Source organism: Carcharodon carcharias, chromosome 7 (assembly GCF_017639515.1).
Source record: "Carcharodon carcharias isolate sCarCar2 chromosome 7, sCarCar2.pri, whole genome shotgun sequence".
NCBI classification, from domain to species: Eukaryota; Metazoa; Chordata; class Chondrichthyes; order Lamniformes; family Lamnidae; genus Carcharodon; species Carcharodon carcharias.
This window is the reverse complement of record NC_054473.1, coordinates 105525561-105538052: the sequence shown is the minus strand read 5'-3', so window position 1 is coordinate 105538052 and position 12492 is coordinate 105525561.

Genomic DNA, 12492 nt, shown 5'->3' with positions numbered 1-12492 from the left:
CAACACTTTTACATGCATGTTGTAGTCCAGAGAATGGATAGTGATGGTCGATGCTCCAATTTTCTTTCCATCACATGGCTGACCAGGAGTCACTCCCACTCTTACCGTCTGCCACTGGAGTATGTTGGAAGAGTTTACTGACCTGTTTGGCCACATTATGAACATATCTTCCTTGGCCATCCAGTCCTGAAGTAGGACTTGTATCCAGAGCTTCTGGCTTAGAGGTAAGGATGCTACCCACTGCGCCGCAGGACCTCCCACAGCTCATCTCCCCCAAGCCTATTGCTGGCTTGGAGGGGTGAGAGGAGCCTTGCTGCTGGCCAGCAGCTCATTATGCTGAGTGAGTTCAACTCACGGGTAACTGGGGCAATTGGAGACTGGAAATGAGGCCTACAGGAAGTACAGGACCATCATTTAAATTCATATATATAACATTGAAATAACTTATCGTTTTATGTTGAATGTTTCTTACACAAGTTTACCTTATCTAACCATTAACCTGCCGTACAACACCATCGTACCAAATATAACCTGCTGTGTTCGGTGCAGTTTCAGTAAGGAATGCTGGAGAAAGAAATCATTCAATTCTCTGATTAGGAAGCTGTGTCTTCAGCAGATGGCACTAGACAATCAATTTACTATTTATCGAACAGTCATAGCACTGAAGGAAACAGATTGCACATCTCTAGCTCTCATTCACAGACATGATGGAGCAGATTTTAACCGCAGTGTGGAGGTTAAAATAGTGGCTGCCCTCCTGTCTTCTACCCTTCCTAAAAACTTCAGCTCATCAAATCTCTGCTGCCTGTGTTCTAAATCGCACCAATTCCCATCTTCACCATTTAGCCCTGTGCTCGCTGACCTACACCAGGGAGTTCAGAAGAACCTCTAAGGAAATGTCAGGATTAGTGACTTGCAAAAAAGAGCAAGGCAGTGGGATTAGTTTTTGGATTGCACCAGTAAGGAACCGGAATAGACATGCTGGGCTAAATGGTCTTTTGCTAATATTGCTATGGTTCTCTGCTACAATCCCGCAATAGTGGCAACCCTCTGGATAGTCCTGCCCAAATGCATTCTTCATGGATGTGTTTAGCTACAAGGCTGCTCGGCCACAAAGGCAGTTGTAGCGTTGCACAATCTTACCTTCAATCAATATTCTTGAGAATCTCGGGCCAGATTTTTGCCATCCTGCTGTGTTGCCAAGATGTATCCAATGGGTTTTCAAAATGGAGGCTGAGAGCCGTATCCTGGATTCCCATACTTAGGGCTTCCATTGATTTCCTACTTAAGATCTGTTGGGGGGGTGAGTAGGGGGTGGGGTGGGGGTGGGGGGCAATAGGCGAAACCCCAACCAATTCTTGGCCCAGTGACTTCAGAAGAGGAACAGAGGAAAAAGGGAAAGGCTGTTTTAAGATGGGGGGGTGGGGGGGGCACTCATTAATTTTCATCAGTGCAGGAAAGGGGGCGGGTCGACATGCTGCTGTCTCAAATTACACTGAGGAAGTAAGCATTTCAGAGCTGCCAAATTTTAATGAAGTGGGTGGGTTTTTGGTAGGTGACATAACTCACACCAACAGGAAAGAGCTGTGAGCCATGGATGAACCATGGTTTGGAGGCAGGAACCATATGAAAGGTCAGTATAAAAGCTGTTGCCTAATTCACGTGTCATTATGAAATGCTGTAGCATAAGTTCTATCAATCTTTACTACAGTGAGTGATGATAGTGCTTTGATTTGAAAAGCTGTCAAGGGAAAGAACGTTGTGAAAGGGGGTAAGTCTTCAAATGCATTAGAGTAGATTACCCACTTGATAAAGTGCTATTCTATATTGTACAATTTTGAAAGGGCTAGCCCAGTTTGAAATCCAGTCTGATTGTGTGAAATGCCCCCATTGCTTTCATTTTCTTTGAAATTCAGCTTAGCCATCTTTTTGGCTGCTTCAAAACTTTGAGAGTTGACTGATCTTCTAGCTGTCTTCAGAGACCCTAATAGATTGTGCTCAAGAAGGCTTGTTTACTCAGTTGTTCAGGAGGATGTCAATTTGAATGCTTGGCTGCATTTCAAACCACTAATGGGTTCTGCTCAGGAGGATTTGTTTACATGACTGTTCAGAGGAATAATCAGGGGTGTTATGGGAGTTGAGGGGAGGTATAAGGGTTGAGGATGTAGAGGGTGAGAATTAATGGGCCTCACAGTGATATCCAGACCCAGGTTGATATCTCTGCATATGAAGGGGGCCTTTTAACCTGGCCGCCTTGGCATCAGCCCGCTTCCATCTCCACCTTGGGCCAGCCAACTCGGCTGTCCTCACTGGACAAAAATCCCACTGGCCAATGGTCCCAGGTAGGAGTTGAATCGTAACATCAGGAAATTTACCGACTCCTAATCCTCAGCTCAAACAAGAAAATCCGACCCATAGAATTCCAATGGAACAACCACTTCCCGTTCCCAAGGGATAGAATTTCTATTTTACACCTATCTGATTTTCTTTTCCATTATATCCATCTGAATAGGCAGGTAGGTTCAGCGGTTCATCTGGAAGACGGTACCTCTGACAGTGCAGCACTCCTTCATTACTGCACTAATGTGTTCGCCTATATTATGTGTTCAAGTCCATATTTGGGTTTGGAGACTTAACTTTGTGCCTTGGAGGCAAGTGAGTTAACAACTGAACCACAATGACACTAAGGTATAACTGAACTCTAGCTGGAATATTTTATATCCTCTGGTCACCTCAGCACAGGTAGGATATCACTGTCCACTGAGTCAGGACAATGGGTGAAGAAAGATGGGCTTGGGAATTATAAGTTATGAAGGAACATTGAACTAACTTTTCATGGTATGGAAGAGACATCATGGGAATCTAACTGAAATTCGTAGGTTATGAAGAAAATTGGCAAAAAGATGTTCCAGGCAAATGATTGATGGGTGAAGCAGCTAAATCCTTGGTGGTGTAAGTTAAAAGAGAGGAACTTAGGGATATAGATGTAAATGAGAAAGGGAGGAATTTTATCATGGAAAAGTTAATGGAGTTGTGGACACCATTCCTTCATCAAAACCCCGGAACTTAAAGCCAGCCTCTATAATGCTTTTCACAATCTGTTTCAGAGTGCCCCCGTTTTCAGTCCCAAAGCGTTTTACAGCCAATGAGCACTTTTGAATATTAGTTAGTGTTGTAATGTAGAAAACATGGCAGCCAAGTTAAACATAGCCAGATCCCCCAAACAATGACCAAATAATCTGTTTCTATAATGTTGATTAAGGGATAAATATTGACCAAGGCACCAGGGATAACTCCCCTCCTCTTCTTCGTAATTGTGCCGTGGGATCTCTTACACCCAATTGAGAGGGTAAATGGGGCCTTAGTTTCATCCAATAGATGGCACCTCAAACAGTATAGTACTCCCTCAGTACTGCATTGGGAATGTCAGCCTAGTTTTTTGTGCTCAGGTCTCTCCAGTGGGGGCTGAACCCACAACATTGTGACTCAAAGACAAGAGTTCTACCCATAGTTTGTGGGGAGATGGGAGTGCAGTGGTAATCCCACTGCACTAGTAACCCAGACAAATCCTCTGGGGGCATGTGTTCAAATCCCACCACAGCAGCTGGTGGAATTTAAATTTAATAAATAAATCTGGAATATAAAGCTAGTCTCAGTAATGGTGACCATAAAATCATTGATTGTCATAAAACCCCATCTGGTTCACTAATGAACTTTAGGGAAGGAAATCTGCCATCCTTACCTGGTCTGGCCTACATGTGACACCAGACCCACCACTTGGACTGTTAACTGTCCTCTGAAATGGCTTAGTCAGCCACTCAGTTCAAAGGCAATTAGGGATGGACAACAAATGCTGTCCTTGCCATCGACACCCACATTCCATGAAAGAATAAATAAAAATCCAATTTCTCTTGCCATGGTGCAATGTGATCTCCCAGCATCCCTGGCTTTCTAACTCATGACCCAAACCAATTGTCTCCTGAAAGGGGTAATATATTGAAGAGTTTGATGAGGAAAGTGTACAGGAGAGGACTGATCTCTGGATAAGTACTAGGCTTGTTGGGCCTTTCCTACTCCCAAACTTTCCTATCCACTGACCTCTGACCCCATCTGTAAGTTCAGAATCTTTGTCCAATCCTCAGCTATAATTAGGGCTGCGAGCTCAATCTGGGCATATTGCCGGAAGTTTCTCACATGACCACCTTCCCTCACACTCCTGCTAATGGTTACTCGAGATGTCCATTAGTGTGGCACCTGCTTTCCCCTGCCTGAACTCTCGCGTAATTTGATTGGATGATTCATAAATCTCAGTCAAAGACTATTTCTCCCCATCTCCAAAATGCTTAGAACTACTTAGCAAAAGTGATCCAAGAAAATGAAAAGAATAAGCAGGTTTTTTTTTAATGCTCTGATGAATTCGTTCCGCCTGGGTTGCATGCAGCAGTTAGTTGGAGGGTTGGTAACCCCAGTCACAATCAGTGGGAGGTATTATTAATAAAATCTATTGAGGGCAACAAATGAATTTCCTGTCCCCCTCCTCCCCCCTCACCTCTCTGAGCCCTTAAAGAGAAACCAGGCGCCATTGCAAACTCCCAGTAGACTGCCAGCATCGCAATGCTAGGGTGATAGGCCGCAGCAAAATTGGCACAGGACCAACTCATTAAGGCTATACATGAAGCTCCAGTCCTTGTCATAGCACAGAAGACACTTTATTAAAAAAGGAAGTCTTCATCGAAAAGTTACAGAAACCTGCAGCGGTCTCCATGGTAACTAAGTTTAAAGCAAAAAATGTATTTTTTTTCCCTATATCCCTGAATGGAGTGAAAATAATGGAAATATATGTATTTGTGTGGCACGGTATTAATTGTGGCTCAGTTGGTAGCGCACGAGGCTCTGAGACAGCAACTTGTGGGTTGTAAACCCCAGTGAATTGAGCACATAATTGAAGCTGATGATTCAGTGCATGACTGAGGGAGTGCTGCATTGTTGTGGGTTGCATTGCTGAATTTTGGATGAGATGCTAAACTGAGGCCCTGTCTGCCATCTCAGGTGGGCATGCAGGATCCCATGGCACTATTTGAAGAAGAGCAGGAGAATTCACACTGGTGTCCTCTCCAGCATTTATCCCTTGACCAACAGCTAAAAGAAATTCCCTCCCTCCACAGCTGCTGCTACAGATCTGCTGAGTCCAGCACCCACAATAGATAGCTTTTGGCCTAAAACAGGTTATCTGGTCATTATTGCATTGCTGTTTGTGGGAGCTTGCTGTACACAAATTGGCTGCCATGTTTCCTACACTGTAAAAGTTGTTCTTTGGCTGTAAAGCACATTGAGGCATCCTCAGGCCATGAAAGACTCTATATAAAAGCAAGTTCTTTCTTTGGTTTGCAACTCATTTGAGACTACACCTAAAAGCAGATACATTGTCGGGGTGGAATTTGGGAGAGTCTTGGCGAAGGAATTTTAATTTCCAAGAGAAAGTGGTCAAAGTGGTTTCATTGACACCATCATTTAACTGCAGTCCGTTAGGCTTCATACAGGAACCCCTCTTGGAAAGAAGCATTTGCCAATTTAGAAATGTTAATAGATGTTTCAGAGCATTTTTTAAACATAAGTTTTCAACTTTAACTGTGGGTGCATAGGTTTCTTGGGCATCCTAAAACCCACCAGTGAAAGCAAGGGAGAACACAGCTCCAATTGAGGGGCTGAAGAAATAACAGGTAAATATTCACCCATGTATGGAGACTTTGCAAATGTTTCCATGCCAAATTGTGTGAGAGGCTTTTGCTCGTAGAACTTGCTCTGAGAGTTCACTTTCACTACTTTGGAAGTGACAAAATGTTCCATGTCTCAACCTTAACTGTTCCAGAATGAGCGGTATCTCAACCCGAGCTGTACAGCTACAACACTAGCATCCACCTGGCAATGTGGAAGATTGCCCAGATATGTCCTGTACACAAAAAGTAGCACAAATCGAACCAGGCCAATTATCGTCCCATCGGTTCACACTTGATCATCAGCAAAGTGATGGAAGGGGTTGTCAACAGTGCTATCAAGAGGCACTTACTCACCTGCTCACTGACGCTCACTCTGGGTTCCATCAGAGCCACTCCTGACCTTATTACATCCTTGGTTCAAACATGGACAAAAGAGCTGAACTCACGCGGTGAGGTGAGAGTGACTGCCCTAGACATTAAGGCAGCATTTAACCGAATGTGGCATCAAGGAGTCCCAGCAAAACCGGAGTCAATGGAATCAGGCAAAACTCTCTGCTGGTTGGAGTCATACCTAGCACAAAGGAAGATGATTGTGGTTGTTGAAGGTCAGTCATCTCAGCTCCAGGACATCACTGCAGGAGTTCCTTAGAGTAGTGTTCTAGAACCAACTATCTTCAGCTGCTTCATCAATGACCTTCCTTCCATCATATGGTCAGAAATGGGGATGTTCGCTGATGATTGCACAATATTCAGCACCATTCATGACTCCTCAGATACTGAAGCAGTCCATGTTTAAATGCAGTAAGACCTGGACAATATCCAGGCTTGGATTGATAAGTGGCAAGTAACATTCGTGCCACAGAAGTGCCAGGTAATGACCATCTCCATCAAGAAAGAATCTAACCATCTCCCCTTGACATTCAATGGCATTACCATCGCTGAATTCCCCAACTATCAACTACCTAGGAATTACCATTGGAAGTACTGGTACCAGCCATATAAATACTGTGGCTACAAGAGCAGGTCAGAGGCTAGGAATCCTGTGGTGAGTAACTCACCTCCTGACTCCCCAAAGCCTGTCCACCATCTACAAGGCACAAATCAGGAGTGTGATGGAATACTCCCCACTTGGATGAATGCAGCTCCCACAACACTGAAGAAGCTGGACACCATCCAGGACAAAGCAGCCCACATGATCAGCTCCTCATCCATCGCCTTAAACATTCAGTTCTTCTACCACAATAGAATAAGTTTACAAAATTATGAGGGGTATAGACAGAGTAAATGCGAGTAGGGTCTTTCCACTTGGATTAGGAGAGATAAACACGAGAGGACATGGCTTTAGGCTGAAAGGGGAAAGGTTTGGGGGAACATTAGGGGGAACTTCTTCACTCAGAGACTGGTGAGAGTGTGGAACGAGCTGCCATCTGATGTGGTAAATGCGGGCTCACTCTTAAGTTTTAAGAATAAATTGGATAGATACATGGATGGGAGAGGTCTGGAGGGTTATGGACTGGGTGCAGGTCAATGGGATTAGCGGAATAATATTTCGGCACAGACTAGAAGGGCCGAATGGCCTGTTTTTCTGTGCTGTGGTGTTCTGTGGTTCTATGGTTCACTGATGCACGGTGGCAGCAGTGTGCACCATCTGCAAGATACAGCAACTTGCCAAGGCTTCTTCGAAGCACCTTCCAAACTTGCAACTTTACAACCTCGAGGGACAATGGCAGCAGAAGCATGGGAACAAGCCCCCCTCCAATCTACTCACCATCCTGAGTTGGAAATATGTCTTCACTGTTGCTGGGTCAAAACCCTGGAACTCCCTCCCTAACAGCACTGTGAGTGTACCTACACCACATGGACTGCAGCAGTTTAAGAAGGCAACTCACCACCACCTTCTCAAGGGCAACTAGGGATGGGCAATAAATGCTGGCCCAGCCAGTGACACTCAAATACTGAGACTGAGTACATTTTTGAAAACAGTATTCATACCTGTTGTAGTACAAGTTTTGCAAGAGCGTGACCCAGTTGAAAGCAGTGGCCTACATTCATTAATAGAAACAAAAAAACTGCGGATGCTGGAAATCCAAAACAAAAACAGAATTACCTGGAAAAACTCAGCAGGTCTGGCAGCATCGGCGGAGAAGAAAAGAGTTGACGTTTCGAGTCCTCATGACCCTTCGACAGAACTTGAGTTCGAGTCAAAGAAAGAGTTGAAATATAAGCTGGTTTAAGGTGTTGGGAGGGTGGGGGGGGGGGGAGAGAGAGAGAGAGAAGTGGAGTGGAGTGGTGTGGTTGTCTCTCTCTCCCCCCCCCCCCCCCCCGCCCCCCCAACACCTTAAACCAGCTTATATTTCAACTCTTTCTTGGACTCGAACTCAAGTTCTGTCGAAGGGTCATGAGGAATCGAAATGTCAACTCTTTTCTTCTCCGCCAATGCTGCCAGACCTGCTGAGTTTTCCAAGTAATTCTGTTTTTGTTTTGGATTTCCAGCATCCGCAGTTTTTTTGTTTTTATCTCTGTGTTTAATTGACTGCCACTGCTCTTCAAGAAATGCCTACCTCCTTGAAGAAGTTCTGTTCTTCTCTGCGACAAGATTTCCATACCTCTCTTTTGCCTTGCTCACCTTCATTGCTTTCCATTTCCCTCCTGGTAAAAATGGCTTTTGCCTACAACCACACCACCCCCCTCCACTTCTCTCTCTCTCTCTCTCTCTCTCTCTCTCTCTCTCTCTCTCCGCCCCCCCCCCCCCCACCCCCCACCAACACCTTAAACCAGCTTATATTTCAACTCTTTCTTGGACTCGAACTCAAGTTCTGTCGAAGGGTCATGAGGACTCGAAACGTCAACTCTCTTCTTCTCGCCGATGCTGCCAGACCTGCTGAGTTTTTCCAGGTAATTCTGTTTTTGTTTTGGCCTACACTCATTGTCTGTTGAAGCAATCCCTCCATCTAAACTAGCTCAATATATTGCAGACAAGGTTTACCCGCTCGGGATTAACTGCCCTTTACTGCCCTGTGGAGCTCAGTAGTTGTAGTATCCCTGGCAGTTGCACATGTCCAGAATTAGAGCTGAGTTTTTGTGGTTCATTGTTTGCTTATTATCACCACTAACTGCACAAACTTGCACATATTCAGTGTGTTCCCATGGGAACTGTGGTTGTTTTATGACATCCTGAAATCTGAAGGATTCCAATTACAGTAACAAACCTGTGCAACAATCCATGGCATGACAATCCTGCAAGAAACACCATTTCTGCTTTGATGAAGCTGTCACAGGGAATGGCGTGTTAGCCACACTGCACTGATCCTGCTCTACCATCTCATTGCCTTGTCTCAGCTGATGAAAGGCATTAAGACACTGTCAAGAATCAGGATCTGACGAGAGTTTTAATGAGAAGCTTTTTTTCCCATATTGTGCCTCCTCTCCTGACTCTCATTGGGTACAAGTTTCATATGTGCAGTTCCCTCACGCTATTGTGAGCCAAGATGGTGTGTCATCAGACTATTCAACCACAGATGCCATCACAACCCATAACTCAGAGGTTTTCGCCTTCAGGCATTACTGCTGTACCCAGCTGCCCTGACTGAGTCACTCAGATCCCATTCCTACCCAGGACCAAAGAAAGACTCACATTTTCAGGTACCAGACCCTGTATTCAGGAAGATCAGGACCAGACGTGTTGGATTTAGGGATTTTACAGAGTTTGGGTCCTAGGCCTAGCATGTATTTATAATACATAAAATAAAATATGGAAGATAAGGATTAAAAGGGTTTTATTCAAATTGCTACTCAGGGCTCTAGCTTCGAATGTAACTGGTTTTTGGGTTCTCCCGGATTTTGGGATGTAGGATAAGGGGTCTGGTACCTGCAAACAGCACTTTTCACAACCTCACAACGTCCCGAAGCACCTCACAGCCAACAAAGTACTTTTGAAGTGTAGTCAAGGGTTATGGGGAATCAACGGGAAAGTGGAGTTCAGACCACAATCAGATTGCCATGATCTTATCAAATGGCAGAGCAGGCTTGAAGGGCTGAATTTTTTTTTTTATATTCATTCACGGGATTTGGGCTTCACTGGCTGGGCCAGCATTTATTGCCCATCCCTAGTTGCCCTTGAGAAGGTGGTGGTGAGCTGCCATCTTGAACTGCTGCAGTCCATGTGGTGTAGGTACACCCACTGTGCTATTAGGGAGGGAGTTCCAGGATTTTGACCCAGCGACAGTGAAGGAACAGTGATATATTTCCAAGTCAGGATGGTGAGTGCCTTGGAGGAGAACTTCCGGGTGGTGGTGTTCCCGTCTATCTGCTGCCCTTGTCCTTCTAGATGGTAGTGCTTGTGGGTTTGGAAGGTGCTGTCTAAGGAGCCTTGGTGAATTCCTGCAGTTCATCTTGTAGATGGTATACGCTGCTGCTACTGTGCGTTAGTGGTGGAGGGAGTGAATGTTTGTGGATGTGGTGCCAATCAAGCGGCTGCTTTGTCCTGGATGGTGTCAAGCTTCTTGAGTGTTGTGGGAGCTGCACTCATCCAGGCAAGTGGGGTGTATTCCATCATACTCCTATTATGTGCCTTGTAGATGGTGGACAGGCTTTAGGGAGTCAGGAGGTGAGTTACACGGTGCAGGATTCCTAGCTTCTGACCTGCAGCCACAGTATTTATATGGCTAGTCCAGTTCAATTTCTGGTCAATGGTAACCCCCAGGATGTTGATAGAGATTCAGTGATGGCAATGCCATTGAACATCAAGGGGCGATGATTAGATTCTCTCTTGCTGGAGATGGTCATTGCCTGATACTTGTGTGGCACGAATGTTACTTGCCACTTGTCAGCCCAAGCCTGGATATTGTCCAGGTCTTGCTGCATTTGGAAATGGACTGCTTCAGTATCTGAGGAGACATGAATGGTGCTGAACATTGTGCAATCATCAGCGAACATCCCCACTTCTGACCTTATGATGGAAGGAAGGTCATTGATGAAGCAGCTGAAGATGGTTGAGCCTAGGACACTACCCTGAGAAACTCCTGCAGTGATGTCTTGGAGCTGAGATGACTGACCTCCAACAATCACAACCGTCTTCCTTTGTGCTAGGTATCCCTCCAACCAGCAGAGAGTTTTCCCCCTCATTCCCATTGACTCCAGTTTTGCTAGGGCTCCTTGAAGCCACACTCGCTCAAATGCAGCCTTGATGTCAAGGGCATTCACTCTGGCCTCATCTCGGGACTTCAGCTCTTTTGTCCATGTTTGAACCAAGGCTGTAATGAGGTCAGGAGCTGAGTGGTCCTGGAGGAACACAAACTGAGCATCAGTGAGTAGGTTATTGCTAAGCAAGTGCCGCTTGATAGCATTGTTGATGACTCCTTCCATCACTCTACTGATGATCAAGAGTAGACTGATGGGATGGTAATTGGCCGGGTTGGACTTGTCCTGCTTTTGCGTACAGGACATAACTGGGCAATTTTACAAATAGCTGGGTAGATGCCAATGTTGTATCTGTACTGAAACAGCTTGGCTAGGGCTGCGGCAAGTTCTGGAGCACAAGTCTTGAGTACTATTGTCAGAATATTGTGAGGGCCCATTATCCAGTGCATTCAGCCATTTCTTGATATCACGTGGAGTGAATTGAATTGGCTGAAGACTGGCATCTGTGATGCTGGGGACCACGGGAGGAGGCCAAGATGGATCATCCACTCGGCACTTCTGGCTGAAGATTGTTGCGAATCCTTCTTTTAAAGCCTTATCTTTTGCACTGATGTGCTGGGCTCCTCCATCGTTGAGGATGGGGATATTTGTGGAGCCTCCTCCAGTGAGTTCTTTAATTGTCCACCATCATTTACCACTGGATGTGGCAGGACTGCAGAGCTTATAACTGATCTGTGGATTGTGGGATTGCCTAGCTCTGCCTATCACTTGCTGCTTATGCTGTTTGACACACAAGTAATCCTGTGTTGTAGCTTCACCAGATTGACACCTCATTTTTATGTACGCCTGGTGCTGTACCTGGCATGCTCTCCTGCACCCTTCATTGAACCAGGGTTGATCCCCTGACTTGATGGTAATGGTAGATTGGGGGATATGCTGGGCCATGAGATTACAGATTGTGCTCCAGTACAATTCTGCTGCTGATGGCCCACAGTGTCTCATGGATGCCCAGTCTTGAGTTGCTAGATCTGTTTGAAATCTATCCCATTTAACACAATGGTAGTGCCACACAACACAATGGAGGGTTTCCTCAATGTGAAGGTAGGACTTCATCTCCACAATCACTGTGAGGTGCTCACTCCTACTGATACTGTCATGGACAGATGCATCTGCAGCAGGCAGGTTGATGAGGATGAGGTCAAGTATGTTTTTCCCTCTTGTTGGTTCCCTCACCACCTGCCGCAGACCCAGTCTAGCAGTTATGTCCTTTAGGACTTGGCCACTTTGGTGAGTAGTGGTGCTACTGAGCTACTCTTGGTGATGTACATTGAAGTCCTCCACCCAGAATACATTCTGCATCCTTGCCACCCTCAGTGCTTCCTCCAAGTGATGTTCAACACGGAGGAGCACTGATTCATTGGCTGAGGGAGGGCGGGACGTGGTAATCAGCAGGTTTCATTGCCCATGTTTGACCTGATGCCCATGAGACTTCATGGGGGCCCCGAGTCGAAGCTGAGGAATCCCAGGCAACTCCCTCCCGACTGTACACCTCTGCTGGGTCAGGACATATCCAAGGATGGTGATGGTGGAATCTGGGACTTTATCTGTAATGTATGATTCTGTCAGATGACTATGT